This window comes from Taudactylus pleione, unplaced genomic scaffold (genome assembly GCF_031769625.1).
Source record: "Taudactylus pleione unplaced genomic scaffold, aTauple2 ptg003001l, whole genome shotgun sequence".
In the NCBI taxonomy this organism is placed as follows: Eukaryota; Metazoa; Chordata; class Amphibia; order Anura; family Myobatrachidae; genus Taudactylus; species Taudactylus pleione.
The window spans coordinates 87,743-101,972 of record NW_028287366.1 but is presented as its reverse complement, the minus strand read 5'-3'; the positions used below and the strand labels follow the sequence as shown (position 1 = coordinate 101,972).

General features: G+C 44.8%; 1 pseudogene; it reads right to left on the bottom strand.

Moving 5' to 3' along the window:
- Positions 1-404: 404 nt before the first annotated feature.
- Positions 405-10,955, bottom strand: LOC148431035 (EF-hand calcium-binding domain-containing protein 12-like; annotated as a pseudogene).
- Positions 10,956-14,230: the final 3,275 nt, after the last annotated feature.

The following is a 14,230-nucleotide window of genomic DNA, read 5'->3' as shown; positions in this document are numbered from 1 at the left end:
GAAAATAACAAATGTAACTTCTGATTTTATTACATTTAGACAACACAGACGTTTCAGAGAGGTCTTATAGGGGGGATCCACTAAGCGATTTAAGCAAGCAATTGCACGATAATGATGTCGTTATCGTGCAATCGCTTGTAAATCGCGCATGCATCGGGGATGTTTTGGACGGAAGTGACCCGCGATGCGCGTGCCCGCGGGTCGCTTCCAACATCCGACATCGCCCGTACATGCAGGTCAACCTGACGATCACGTCAGGTTCTGCATGTGTGGGGATGAGGAATGTGCCAGGACTGAACGAGTGAACGTTCAGTCTAGGCACATCACTAGCTATACAAACGACAGCACGATTGCAATGTCGCAATCGTGCTGTCATTTGTATGTTGCTAAGTGGATACCCCCCATTAGCCTCTGTGATTGATTTGGTTCCTAGTCAGTGATGGGTTTGAGCCTCTCTCAGCAGCTTTCAGCAGATAGATGTCCTGTCAAGGTGTCCTGGCCAAAACGCATTGTCATCCGATGTAAGAACCGCCGCTTCAGGTTTCTAAACATAATAAAGAATAAAGGGGGATAATAGTATTATATATTCCACATATTGAGATGTTTTGAGAACGTTTTTTAGTAAAGATACCGCCAAGGTCATGTTGGAGATGGGCGGGGCCTCTTTCTTCCGCACATACATAGCTCGGGGTTATAGGGAAGGATTGCATTTAGTAGAACATAACTAGAAGCTGTCGGTGATGTAACCAATAGGCTCACTTCATGCTATTTATAGTCGATAAATTATTTTCAAATTTGTATTCAGTTTCTTATTCTAATCCAATCAAAACTGAACAATCTGAAAAAAATATATATATTTTTTTAATATGTTATAGAAGATGGTGAACTGCACCATCACCCCCATGCGTGGGGTCTATATGAAAAGTAAAAAAGTACTGTCACGATTTGAGGGGAAAGTCCCTATGTCAGGCTTGCCTACCCTCACGATTCGGCCAGAAGCTTCCTGAAAATCCAGTGCCGCGTCCGGCCCCCCAGAAAGGCAGGAAAGTCTCCCGGCGGCCGCCTACCCCTCCCCCCGTGGGCCCTGATGATGCGATTTGAGCTGAATCGTGTCATTGTGGCCCCACCGCCGTCAATTTCAGCACTGTGAAGAGGGGGCGGGCGCCAGGTTGACGCGATTGCGGTCACGTCCCTATGCTCCACCCCCAATAGAGTATCATCCACGCATCACGCCCTCTTTCAGATGGGATACCCCTCCCCGCTGTGGAAGCCTGACAACTCCCTCCCGGAAGGAGGGAGCTGAAAGTAGGCAAGTACGCCCTCTGCGGGCAGTTGGGAGGTATAACACCACCATGGTACCTCTGTTACCAGCAGCAACTGAAGGGACGCCGAGGGGTGTTTGGTTCCCTTTTTGAATGTGCTTGGGAATCGTGCGCTAGATTTGTCTTGGTAAAAGTGTCGCTATATATGGAGGGCAGGTGTATTCTGGCCAGTGGCCGTGCTGAATGACATGTACGGATCAGTCTTTGTACCAGGACTCTGAACCCCTTTGTCCTCCCACAACTCACCCAATCATTTCCTGAAACTGCTCATACGTCATCCAACATCTCAGAGTTTCTAACCTCACTCTTTTCTTGCCCCTCACTTTAGTCCTGACCCATTTGACGTAGGTTTTCCGAGGATACGGGCCATCGCTAGGAAATACAAAACAGAATGGAGGAAGTATTGAATAAGAAGAATACAAGTAACATAAAACCCTGAAACAAAACTTCCATTCAAGAAATGACAAACAATCTCCCCCAATCTTATTTGGGTCAAGTCAATTTGATAAAGATGATTGTGTTCTCTAACTTATAACAGCCACTCCAGGTCTCGCCAATTTTATTACATCTGGGGCTATGGGTTTGCTCACCCGGGAATTCCCATGTTTTATTTGGCAAAACTAACAGTAACGCATAGCCCTGTTGAAGCTTAAGCAAAGTATGTCTGAGAGTGGTATAACTTTCTTAAACGTAAAGCTACAACTAATATCCCTCTCACACCGAGGCAAGGACCCGGGGAAAAAAAACAGGTCATGTGTCAGTGTGAATAGTTCAACCTGGGTTATGTGACCCAGGTCCGTGGCCGTGGTCATGACCAGGGATTTTCCCGGGTCTAAGCCAGGTACGCTGTGGTCAGAAAGGGTTTTCCTGGGTTACCCTACTAAGCTCATTGGCGGATCGGAAGAGGTCAGTGATGATATTGTCTACAAGCTGCAGAAGAACAGCAATGGTGACTTGGCAGGTGAAAGAGCTTCTGTCTATTCCAGGGGAAGAAGAGATAAAAAGTTTGTTATACCCATTTCAGACATAAGCCCGGGCTCCAACATGGCTCCAACCCGTGATTTTGAACACGGCTTCAACCTGTGCCCCAGCTAGGGTTCCCTTTCCACAATAATGACTTGGATCAAGTATTGGTTCATCCCTTATGGGACAACAGAGCTATCTCCACTAACTGTAGACTTCTTAGGTGGTTTTCTGATTTCTGGAAAGTCAGGGTGGGACTCTCGCATTGGCTGGACATGTTCCCCAAATGTCATACTGTTGTTGAAACTTTAATTGAAACATTGCCATACTCCTGTGCTATGTTTAAGGCATGTACATATACAGAATGTTTCTGAATATATTTCACCGAGGGTATTTGTCTCCATATAATAGCAGGGGGTGAAGGTGCTTTGTGGCCAACATATGGATGGGGGTCACCTGGTCATGTTAAATTTTAGCATGACGTATATTTGTGGGGGGCATTTCACCCTTCCCTAGTGGGAAGAGGTATAGATTGTTTGCGCCATTTATACATTATGTCTATGTGTCCCCTTTGCCAAAGAGCATAGTGCCAGCATCCTGAGTATCACATGACCTGACACAGTACGGCAACTCACCTGCTCCCAGGAGATCTAACCGTGTGCACCTTCTCTGTCCCCTGGGGATCATTCGCTGATACTCTGCTCTTTCTCATGGACCTATCCTTGGGCCTCATTGCTGTTCCTGGCTGTCAATGTGGCACTGTCCCGCTCTCCTGGGCATCACTCCCTGATGCTCCGCTCTTTCCCTTGAATTTATCCTTGGACATGGTTACTGTTCCGGGCTGGCGAAGCGGCAGCTGGTGCCCTGGTCCGCAGGTGATCAGTTTGTCCCCGGGATATAATAATGCTGTTTATAGAGGCACAGACAATATGGAGAGATTTATAGGCTGTGTTACAGTATTACCTACATCTTACCATGCAGACACAATTGTATGTCCCACGCTAACCTCCAGTAAGGTCTGATTAGTATGATTCCACACTCACCTCCAGTGAGGTCTGATTAGTATGGTTCCACGCTCACCTCCAGTGAGGTCTGGTTAGTATGGTTCCACGCTCACCTCCAGTGAGGTCTGATTAGTATGGTTCCACTCTCACCATTAATGAGGTCTGATTAGTATGGTTCCACGCTCACCACCAGTGAGGTCTGATTAGAATGGTTCCACGCTCACCTCCAATGAGGTCTGATTAGTTTGGTTCCATGGTCACCTCCAGTGAGGTCTGATTAGTATGATTCCACACTCACCTCCAATGAGGTCTGATTAGTTTGGTTCCATGGTCACCTCCAGTAAGGACTGATTAATATGGTTCCATGCTCACCTCCAGTGAGGTCTGATTAGTATGGTTCCACGTTCACCTCCAGTGAGGTCTGATTAGAATGGTTCCACGCTCACCACCAGTGAGATCTGATTAGTAGATACAGAAGAGTTTCTAATTTTGAATTTTGAAAATTTGATCTAGAAACATTCCTATGTCCACTGAGTGGTTTGTACTTGTGTTCCAGTGACTGCAATGATGGGGTAATGAAATAACCAGCCCAGAGCCTGCGCAGCATACAGGGGCCCCTAGGGCTGCTGGGACCTATTGCAGTTTGTAAAAGTAATTTATTTGCTCATGATAGCACACGCTGTTATGTAATGGGTGGTGCCTGGATTACCGTGTTACCCTATAACACAGGGGTTCCCTACCACGGTCCTCAAGGCACACTAACAGTCCAGGTTTTAAGGATAACCATACTTGAGCACAAAGAACTTAGGGCTTGATTCAGAGCCGGATGCTATTTGCGAACGGTCATTCAGAAAAAGGGGTGGGCTATTTAAATTGAGCGCTCGCTCTTTGCGGTCTGTTGACGCCTCAATGTCTGAGCGGGTGAACGAAACATGTGCTCGTTATTTTGTAAAGACGCCCCCTGGCCGTTTGCATCATACGTCATCTCCGCTATTTATTAGATTAATCGAGTACATCGAAAGGCGTCTGAACTGCTCGCAGTGCTTGTGGTAGGTTTTACTTCCCGCAATCACTGCAAGCAGTTCAGGCTAAAAGACAACCAAGTGATGTGGTCGATGACGCTGCTTTGTTAATTATGCACACCCATTAAACGCCCATTTTGACATTTTGGCACGCCTGCGTTCGGATCTCCACTCCCCGTTTTCAAGCACCTTCCCCTTTTACCACCCACAAACGCCTCATTCTGTCACTCAAATTAGCAGGCCTTCGCTGTTTTGAGAGCGCATGATTTCCAACCGCAATGACAGGGTGGCGCATGCGCATTACGACCCATATGCATGCGCAGATGTGCGAACATTGCTCGGAGCGAACGTGCGGCCGCTTACGAGCGGCTCTGAATCAGGCCCTTAATTAGTACCTTATTTTGATTAAACCATTTGTGCTTTAGCATAGATATCACCAAAACCAGGACTGTTAGTGTGCCTTGAGGACCAAGGTTGGGAATCACTGCTATATCATACAGATGACCATGTATACTGGTGCACTTTCAAATTAATTTGCAAATATGAAAAGTCTGTCTTTAATTCATAGTTAAATGGACTGTTAAAGTTATTTTTGTCTCAATTTAATTATTTCAGTACATTGAGTGATAGATATGTTTGCATGGATACTATAATATTTTAGTATTTGATTGACTGAAATAAAAAAAGTGATTCCCCTATTTACGTAGTACATTATATAGCTTTCCCAGTTATGTTACAGAATATAGTGTCCCTACTATATACATTTCATCCTCCCCTCAGCTACAATCAGATGCTGCTTCCCCTATTTAGGCACCTCTCAGCCTTCCCTGTCTAAAGCTGAATCGGACCCTGGCACCAGGAATATCCCCAATTCAAGATGAAAGTCTCTAGAGCACACATTATAAAATTGGTTCCTCACCTCGTTCCAGCAGCTTCTCAGTGAGAGGAACCTCATAGGCCTGGCACAGTCTCAGGATCTTGTAATACTGCTGCAGCCCCTGTCTCCGGAACTGTTCCACCAGCTCTACTGTTTCCCCTTCCCGTGTAGAAGGCAGGGAATGAGCATCCACGGCAGCATTGCCAGTGCACACCAAATGGCACTGCTCTAACTGTGCTGTCGCAAGGTTCCCTAAGCCTGACACTAAGGGCCTGATCCTGAACCATGCACAGGTTCGTAGGCGGCCGCATCTAGTGATTTTTTGCAGACCGCGCAGGCGTTGCGGGTTGCACATGCATCTATGCGAATATACGCACTATTCATAGTGGTACGCCATTTTGAGTACGGATACTAAATGGATGGCAACAATATGGATGCGCATTTTGTGGATGTTTCATGGGTTTGCTGTGTTGCGTTCTATTATGAGTTGTGTGAATGCACAGTAGATGCCAATTTCAGACGCATCCCCTGCACCCAATATAGGGTAAGGGTAAGTGCCGCTGACAGTGATGACTGCTATTCCTGTACGAAGTATAACTCTCTGGCAAAGGATGCTGAGACTTGTAGTTCAGTAACAACGGGAGTGGTGGCAATGCCTTCGTCTCTCCATCTTTGGTATCCTCACCTTTACTCTGCGCTTCCTCTCTCTGTAGTTCTTCCCAATGTCCTCCATGTCCTCATAGCTGAGGAGTCTTCTTTCCTCCAAACTCACCGGGGGCACCTGCAGAAACTGTGACCCGCTCCCCCCGCTTTGCACACTGTGGACAGGCCAAGATTCTGTTCTTGTGCTTCCTAGGCCATCCAGCATCCCAGAGAGGGTCACCACAGGCTGAGAATTGCCTCCCTCAGTGTTGTGGTCGCTGGGAGGCTGGAAATACATCACTGCATCTGCAAGGACAGAGGAAACTTATGTTTAACATGATCGTGGCCAACGGAGACACAAAATACGCAGCATCGCAGCTCACGTTACACCCAAACAAAAACAGTACTTATGCTTTTTTGTAGTGAAGGAGCAATCTGTTCTCTGTACCCACAAAGGATGACGTTACCACAGGCATAATGGTCCATGCCATGGGCAGTGTAAGTATGGTCACACCATGTTTTCTACCATGTTATCACTATCCACTCATTTCATTGAAAATTTCCCATTAACACCACCTAAAAACTAACAGCCGTGATGTATAGATGTATGACGTAGCCACCACACTTATCATGCTCTCAGCTTTGTCTCTCATTCATTAGATAGAAAACCAAGCTTACAATCTATAGGGAAATAGGCATTGATACACAAGAATAGGTGCTATATATTGCATTTTGGTCCAGCCAGAAGGCACAGTTGCATGACCCATTTACACCGGAATGTCGGCCAAATGTCATGAGGATGTGAGAGAAAGACGATGTGTGAGGTTGTGTGTGGACTGTGAATGGGGATGTAATTACATATGGAGGCTATGAAGGTTATGTGGGTGGTTCTGGGTTCTGATAAGCTTGCCTGAAGAGGTGAGTTTTAAGGGATCGCTTGCAGGATTGGAGACTAGAGGAAAGTCGTATTGTGTGAGTTAAGGCATTCCATAGAGTGGGTGCAGCCCGAAGAAAGTCCTGTAACCGTGAATGGGAGCAAGTAATGCATGGGGATGAGAGATGCAGATCTTGTACTGAGCGGAGAGGTCGGGTAGGGAGATATTTAGAAATGAGTGAAGAGATGTATGTTGGTGTGGTTTGGTTAATAGCCTTATGTGTAAGTAAGAGTATTTTGTATTGAATACGGTAGAAAACCGGCAACCAGTGGAGGGACTGACAGAGTGGGGTAGCAGACGATGAACGTTTGGCAAGGAAGATAAGCCTTGCAGTTGCATTCATAATTGATTGTAATGGAGATAGCCTGTTTTTGGGAAGACCAGTAAGGAGGCTATTGCAATAGTCAATACGGGAAATAATAAGTGCATGGATTAGAGTTTTTGCAGTGTCTTGTGTGAGATATGGTCGAATTTTGGATATGTTTTTTAGATGTATGTAACATGGTTTTGAGACAGATTGAATGTGGGGAACAAAGGACAGTTCAGAGTCAAGGATGACACCCAAGGCAGCGAGCTTGTGGGGCAGGGTGGATTGTCGAGTTGTCAACAGTGATAGAGAGATCAGTTTGGTAACCATTATTGGCTGGTGGAAATATAATTAATTCTGTTTTAGAAATATTAAGTTTCAGGTGGCGAAATGACATCCAAGATGAAATTGCAGAAAGACATTCAGTGACACGGACCAGTACAGATGGTGATAAATCTGGGGAAGATACATAGATTTGAGTATCATATGCATACAGATGGTGCTGAAATCCAAAAGAGCTGATTAGTTTGCCAAGAGAGGAGGTATAGATTGAGAATAACAGAGGCCCTAATACAGAGCCTTGCGGTACTCCAACTGATAGAGTTAGTGAAGAGGAGGCAGAGTCAGAAAAACGAACAGTAAAAGAGCGATCAGATAGGTGGGAAGAGAACCAAGAAGGAGCTGTGTCCTTAAGACCTAGGGATTGTAGTGTGTATATGAGAAGAGAGTGGTCAACAGTGTCAAAAGCAGCAGAGAGATCTAGAAGAATTAGGAGTGAGTAATGGCCTTTAGCCTTGGCAGTGACCAGATCATTTACTACCTTAGTCAGTGCTGTCTCTGTGGAGTGTTGGGAACGGAAGCCGGACTGAAGTGGGTCCAATAAGTTATGTGAGTTAAGAAAGTGTGTGAGGCGGGTGTAGACAAATCTCTCAATTAGCTTGGAGGGGCATGGGAACTGGGAGATAGGACGGTAATTTGAGAGAGTGTTGGGGTCAGAGTTTTGTTTTTTCAGAATAGGAGTAATCACTGCATGCTTGAACAGTGATGGAAAGTTGCCAGTAGAGAGAGAGATTACAGATTTTAGTTAGGGTTGGGATAAGCACAGGAGACAGAGCTTTACTGATTTGTGAGGGTAAAGGATCTAGAGTAGAGGTAATACAGTAGGAGGAAGAGAAGAGGGAAGATACTTCATCTTCGTTTGTGAGATCAAATGAAGAGAATGTGCCAGAGGATTCAGGTAGGCAATCTAACTTCCATGTTCTTCTTCCTCTAGGAATAATGTCCCACTGACAGCTCCTTGTAGTTGATTTGATTTTTGCTGCTTATTGTTGAGTGAGATCACCAGGTCATCAAACTGCAAGTCACTGATGGGAAAATTAGCCTAGGAAAGAGCAGGGCTTGCGTTACAGTCCAGCGATCAGTTCAATAAACCTCTCAACTATCCAAGGTTGAATGCAGGAACTGAGGAGCCTATTACATGAGGGCCAGCACCACTGGATACACTTTTTCTATACGATAGCTATATTAGAAAGGTTTTTTAAATATAGTATGTATTTATATATACAAGTAATAAATAAGAGAAAATAAGAACTTAGGAGAGAGTTATCCTTTGACCAAACAACCCAACCACCATTCTTAAATCTTCACCTCTTTTCTCACAGTCTTCAGGTCATGGCTGGAGATTTGCTTCCTCTTGCTCTTGTCTGTCTGGTTATAGAGGTCCACCAAGCGCAGCCGGCACTGATTCAGGTAACCTTCCAGGATAGCCAGGGCTTCTGGGTTAGCCTGCTGGATGGGGGGTGTGGTCACACTGGACTGCGAGCTCCTCATCATGCGGCGACCGCCTGCCTCAGTTTTATATGGCTGGAAGCAAAATACTATAGTTATCTGGTAACAGGGATCATCTAGTTGAGGTATATCAGATATCACAAGTATCTGGGAAAAGTGAAAAGATGTTTCAAACCAGAGCAGATGCATTCTCAGTGCAGCCAATGCAAGTTCCCTGAAAACCCATAATTATTTAATCAAAGATTTAATCAGTAAACTGAAATGCTGCCTCTACTTGGGGTGTATGTTAGTATGAGGGGGTGCCAAAATAATTTCAGGAGGGAATGCTGATCCTTGTATTGTCATACTGGAGGATCCTGGGGTGCCACCAGGTGAGTTAGCGTTCAATATATGACCCAAAGTGGTGCTAATATTATGTAGTGAAGGAGCTGATTGGTCGGTACTTTATCTCCATCCATTTTCTCTCTCTCCAAGGCTTAGTACTTAGGGCTCAATTCAGACTCGCTCGCTAGATGCGTTCGCACGCACACAGCCTATGCAAATTCGGCACACAACCAGCAAGGCAGACGATTGCACGGCAAGGCATAAGCACGCCCACTATGTCTTGGCATGCAATCGTTTTGTGTATGCAGACGCCCACCAGCCTGTCTTAAGACACCCAGTAGCGCACGACATCTCCAGGAAGCGTATGCAACCATCGGTACATCGGGTACCATCGGAAGGGAAAGCAACACTTGAGGTTGACTATACCCTACTGCAAGCGCTGCGAGCACTTCAGTGTAAAAAACAACCAGGTGACGAGTACAATGACACTGCCTGTTAATTATGCACGCCTCTGATACGGCGTTAAGACACTCGGGCATGACTGCATTCGCACCTCCACTCCCTCATTTCTAGTGGCCAGCCCCTGTTACCACCCACAAACAGCTGCTCCTGTCACTCACGCTGCTGGGCTGTCTGCGAGTGTATGCTTCCCGATCGATCGGACTAGTTTGCGCACTGTGATGCATACGCATGCGCACATTGCGAACCATCGCCATCAACGAGCGAATGCTTCTTAGAGAGCGGGTCTGAATCAGCTCCTTAGACCCCAATTTAACTGCAATGATGCCAGGAGAAGATGAAGCAGTGTAGGTGGAACTCCAGTGCACAGAAATGGATATAGTGCTAAAGCGTGTGTGGTTAAATTATAGTGTATTGCTTACTGCCCTTTACCATATTTAAAGTATACCCCACATTTTTAATGACTGATTTGGGTCAATAAATAAACATTATGTTTTACCATCCTCTACCTGTTTACACCTCCTATTAATAAATAAGAATATTGTCCTTCTGTAATAATAACATGGTCTTAGCTCTCAGTATGTAAAACACGCTTAGCAAAACCAACATGGCAGCTCCCACTGAGTGGTGGAGAAGATTCATATGTCAGTTTAAAATACCCATGTAACACTATAAAGATTTGAATGGGCAGTTACATAGAGTATAAGGATAAGTGTTTCACATTTCTGGTTAAGTCCCACCTTAAGCTGCACCGGTGATGAAGGATAAGTTTGCCTTTTGGCTGTCGATTGGACTAAAGTTGCTGAAAACTGTGATTTCTAAGTGCTGAACCCACCGTTTCTTCAGTGGTTTCTAGGGACATTCGGCTTTTGAGACTTCTCTCATCCATCCTATCCTGTACCCTGGTTTCTAGGTCTGTCAGGTCCAGTTTTCCAGGCAGCCATTTGTCTATGCCCCCCATACTGTCCAACTGGGTCCTGAACTTCTGTCTTTCCAGTAACCAGTCAGAAATGTTCTGACCGATGTTACTAGTCTCTCCAATCTCAGCCATCCTTTCAGATTCTGACTTAATGATGCTGCCAGAAGCCACAAGCGATGGTTCCGTAACCTTTACTGACCCAGATTGCAGTTTTTCCATGGGGGGAGCAATGATGTGTCGTGTCCTTGACTTTGGAGGTCCAAACGTCCTGCAGGCCACCTTGAAGAAATGAGTCTGGGACAGATCTCTCTGCTTATACCCCGTCAAGTGATTATCCATTGGTGGATGAAAGTCCTGGAATGAGACTTCTGTAGCCATTGTCACATTCAGCATAGTTTCATCCCGGATAATGTCATTGGAGCAGCTAACATGCGTTACGTGCGCTGCAGCATAAAGGCAGCGGTGCCACAAATTCTCCTACTTATTCTGCTATTTCCATGGGTGACTGATCTCTGGAGCTTACACTAGGGCTGGTCCTGGAATGGAGAAATATGTAAGCGGCTGAACATGTCCAGGATCATTGTTTTAGCGGTTCTGCTTCACAAAACAACATTAGACTCTAATTTGATCACAAACGCAAATTAGGTTCACTAAAAAAAATCACAAATTGCAACACACATACAAAGCAACACCGATGACTATTTTAAGTGTGGGTATTGGACAGGAGCCTATGCGCCTGATTTATGCCAGACACATATCACAGACACGTCTCACCTGCACCCATGTTGGAAACCATTTTTATAAATGTAACAACCACATTCACTATTACGCATCAATTACATTTTGAATCCTGGCGGTGACCATCGCTACGGCATAGCCGCACGTGCAAAATCGCCTACTGCATCCAACATCGACATTGCGTGCAATTTTGGATTAAGCCCAAGGAACAGAGGAATTGTGTAGCTGGAAGGTTATGCTGGAACTTGCAGTGCCACTACCGGCTGAACCTGGACTTGATGGCAGACATAAACCACTCCTGAAAATGACCAAATAATAATAGATAATGAGAATAGCCTCCGGCTGGACAGCATGGTACCTTGCAGTAAAAAAACAGGGACAAATATATAACATTGTACCCACTGTAGAAAAATCTGATATCAGGGTTGTCACACGCATTAGTGATTATATCAATCAGGCTTCTAGGCTATAATAAGTTAACACAGGGCTAGGCAACGTCACGCACTCCAGCTCATCTGGTACTACAAGTCCCAGCGTGCCCTGCCACAGGGTTATAATGCTCTAACAGCAAAGCTGTGGCAGGGCATGCTGGGAGGTATAGTTCCACAGCAGCTGGAGTGTCACACTTTGCCTAACCCTGCTAAAAAAAAAAACTAGTGTATAAAATATAGTACCCCTGACATGAAGGAGCAGCTCCCCAGCTATGCTCTGTAGGTGCAGGAACCTTCAAGTCCCTCTTACATCCAAGGCTTATTGCTTTCAAGGTACCATGGTGATGGCCCGACCCCACTCTCTGATTGACCTGGTTAAAACATGTCCCCAAATGTCTGACAATGGGTCTGGCGTCGTCTCCATTTTCTTGAAGACCGAAGCTGGTTGATGATAAGGATGTGGGCTCAAGGAAAATGTCTCCAGTACTGGAGACAAGTTGTTTAATTAATAAAAACTAAAATAATAATAAAACAAATGTCAGAAATCAGAATTCTGTTTTGCTGCCAGTGAGTGTTTGGCTCTCTGCTGCCGGTAATATGCCTCACAAGCTAACATCTGATTTCCTGTGGAAGCAGCAGAGCAAGTTTGTGTCAGAACCGTGGTGTGTACCCCAAATGGACGAGTAAGTTGTGTTTTGTCCACTTTCTGAGGCAAAAGATCTTCTAATTGACATGATGTTAGTCCTGGTGGGATGATACTACGTGAGTTTGCATGGAATGATTTTTTTGTTATTATTGTACTGTAGGTGTAGAGGGGTGTGTATAAAAAAAAGTAGGATATAAGGAGATTTTGGGGTGCTTTGAGGGTACTTAAAAAAAATTACAAATGTATTATTTTTCAATGAGAAAACTACTGTAATTACATTTGGGGTGATTAAACTAACAAGTTGATTTTGTGGTAATTTGAGGCACATGGGGTTCTGCAGGTTGTTCCAACATTGTATCCTTAAAACAAAGATTTTCCCTACCATGGTCGGTATTCAATTAGTTTAACGTCCGAGATAAAGTTCGCCTGCCCGACTTTCCGTCTACATCACGTGTTTTGGACATGGAAACTTATTGTGTGCGCCCCCGATATTCACCCTATTCAATTCCAAACCACGCAAAAACGGCAAGCTGCGAATTTGGAACAGGCGGAAAGTGCTGTCAGAAATGGGAAAGATCAGCCTGAACCCCCCAAAAGGATGCACTAACATTGGGGATCAGTGTAGATGTGCCTGAATAGCCCTTATAAATCTATTTGGGGTACTTAAGTTGTGTTAATTGCTTCTTATTAGCGTCTTTGCACAAGTGGTGAAGAATGGCATAAAGCAGTATTTTTGGGGAATATAAATAGTCCTGTATAAATTTGGGGTACATGAAAATGGGTGCTAGCAGGGTTTAAAGTCTCTAAAGTGAAGTTTTAAATATCATGAAAAACGCACCTGCTGCATGCACCTGCAATCTTAAAAATACCTGACCCATCCTTACAGACCCCCAAAAAGTCTATTTCACTAGTTTTTATGCTTGTCCCCCTACTTTTTACTTCGCCCCCCCAAAATGAAAGTACTTTTTTGGGGTGTTCTTTTTTTCTGAATTTTTTGACACAGTTGTGTCAAAAGGGTTCTGAGTGGTTTCCCCACCTTTGCACCCCAAAATAAAAAAATTGCACTTCTTTTCTCCTGCTATACAGAGGCGCATCTTTTTTGCCTATTACATTGCATTGACTTTCCATGTACGCAAAAAGCGGCTGGAATTGAATATGGAGATAAGTTTCCGCCACGCAATAAGCCAAGATCGGCGATACTTTTCCGCGGATCTCGGCTTTTTGCGTCTAATTGAATATGGCCCCATGTCTCACCCCCAGGGAGGTGCGGATGGAAAAATTTTGTGTTTACTCTGGAGGGTTCAGTGCATACTTGCCTACTTTTGAAAAAGCATTTCAGGGAGATTGTGAAAGCAGCACCTATGAGCGCGGCAGTAAAGTGGGCGTGTACTGCTACATCTGAGAGGCGTGTCATAAAATTGATTTATAGCCACATGTAAATGAGCCCCAAAGCAGCTAGTAACATCTACTTGTTGATGAAAACACACTGATACTTCTCAGAAAATACATGTAACCATAGGGATCATTGTGCTTTATAATCAATGCAGGTAAATTATACTAACGATCCCATTATAATGTATATATCTCTTTTTTTTCTTTTATATAACAGTGTCATAATGGGGGTAAGATGAAATGAGGGAGATTGGTAGACTCTTCAGGGAGACAGGGAGATCGCTGCTATTTCAGGAAGTCTCCTGCACAATGAGGGAGGGTTGGCAAGTATGGTTCAGTGCGATTTCCTATTGGATTGCAACATGAATTTGCTATGTGAATTTGCAGAGAAAACATCAACTCGCACCTCACAATTCGCACCGAATTGGATTCGTTCCTGTCAGTAAGCAGTGTGTATTGCA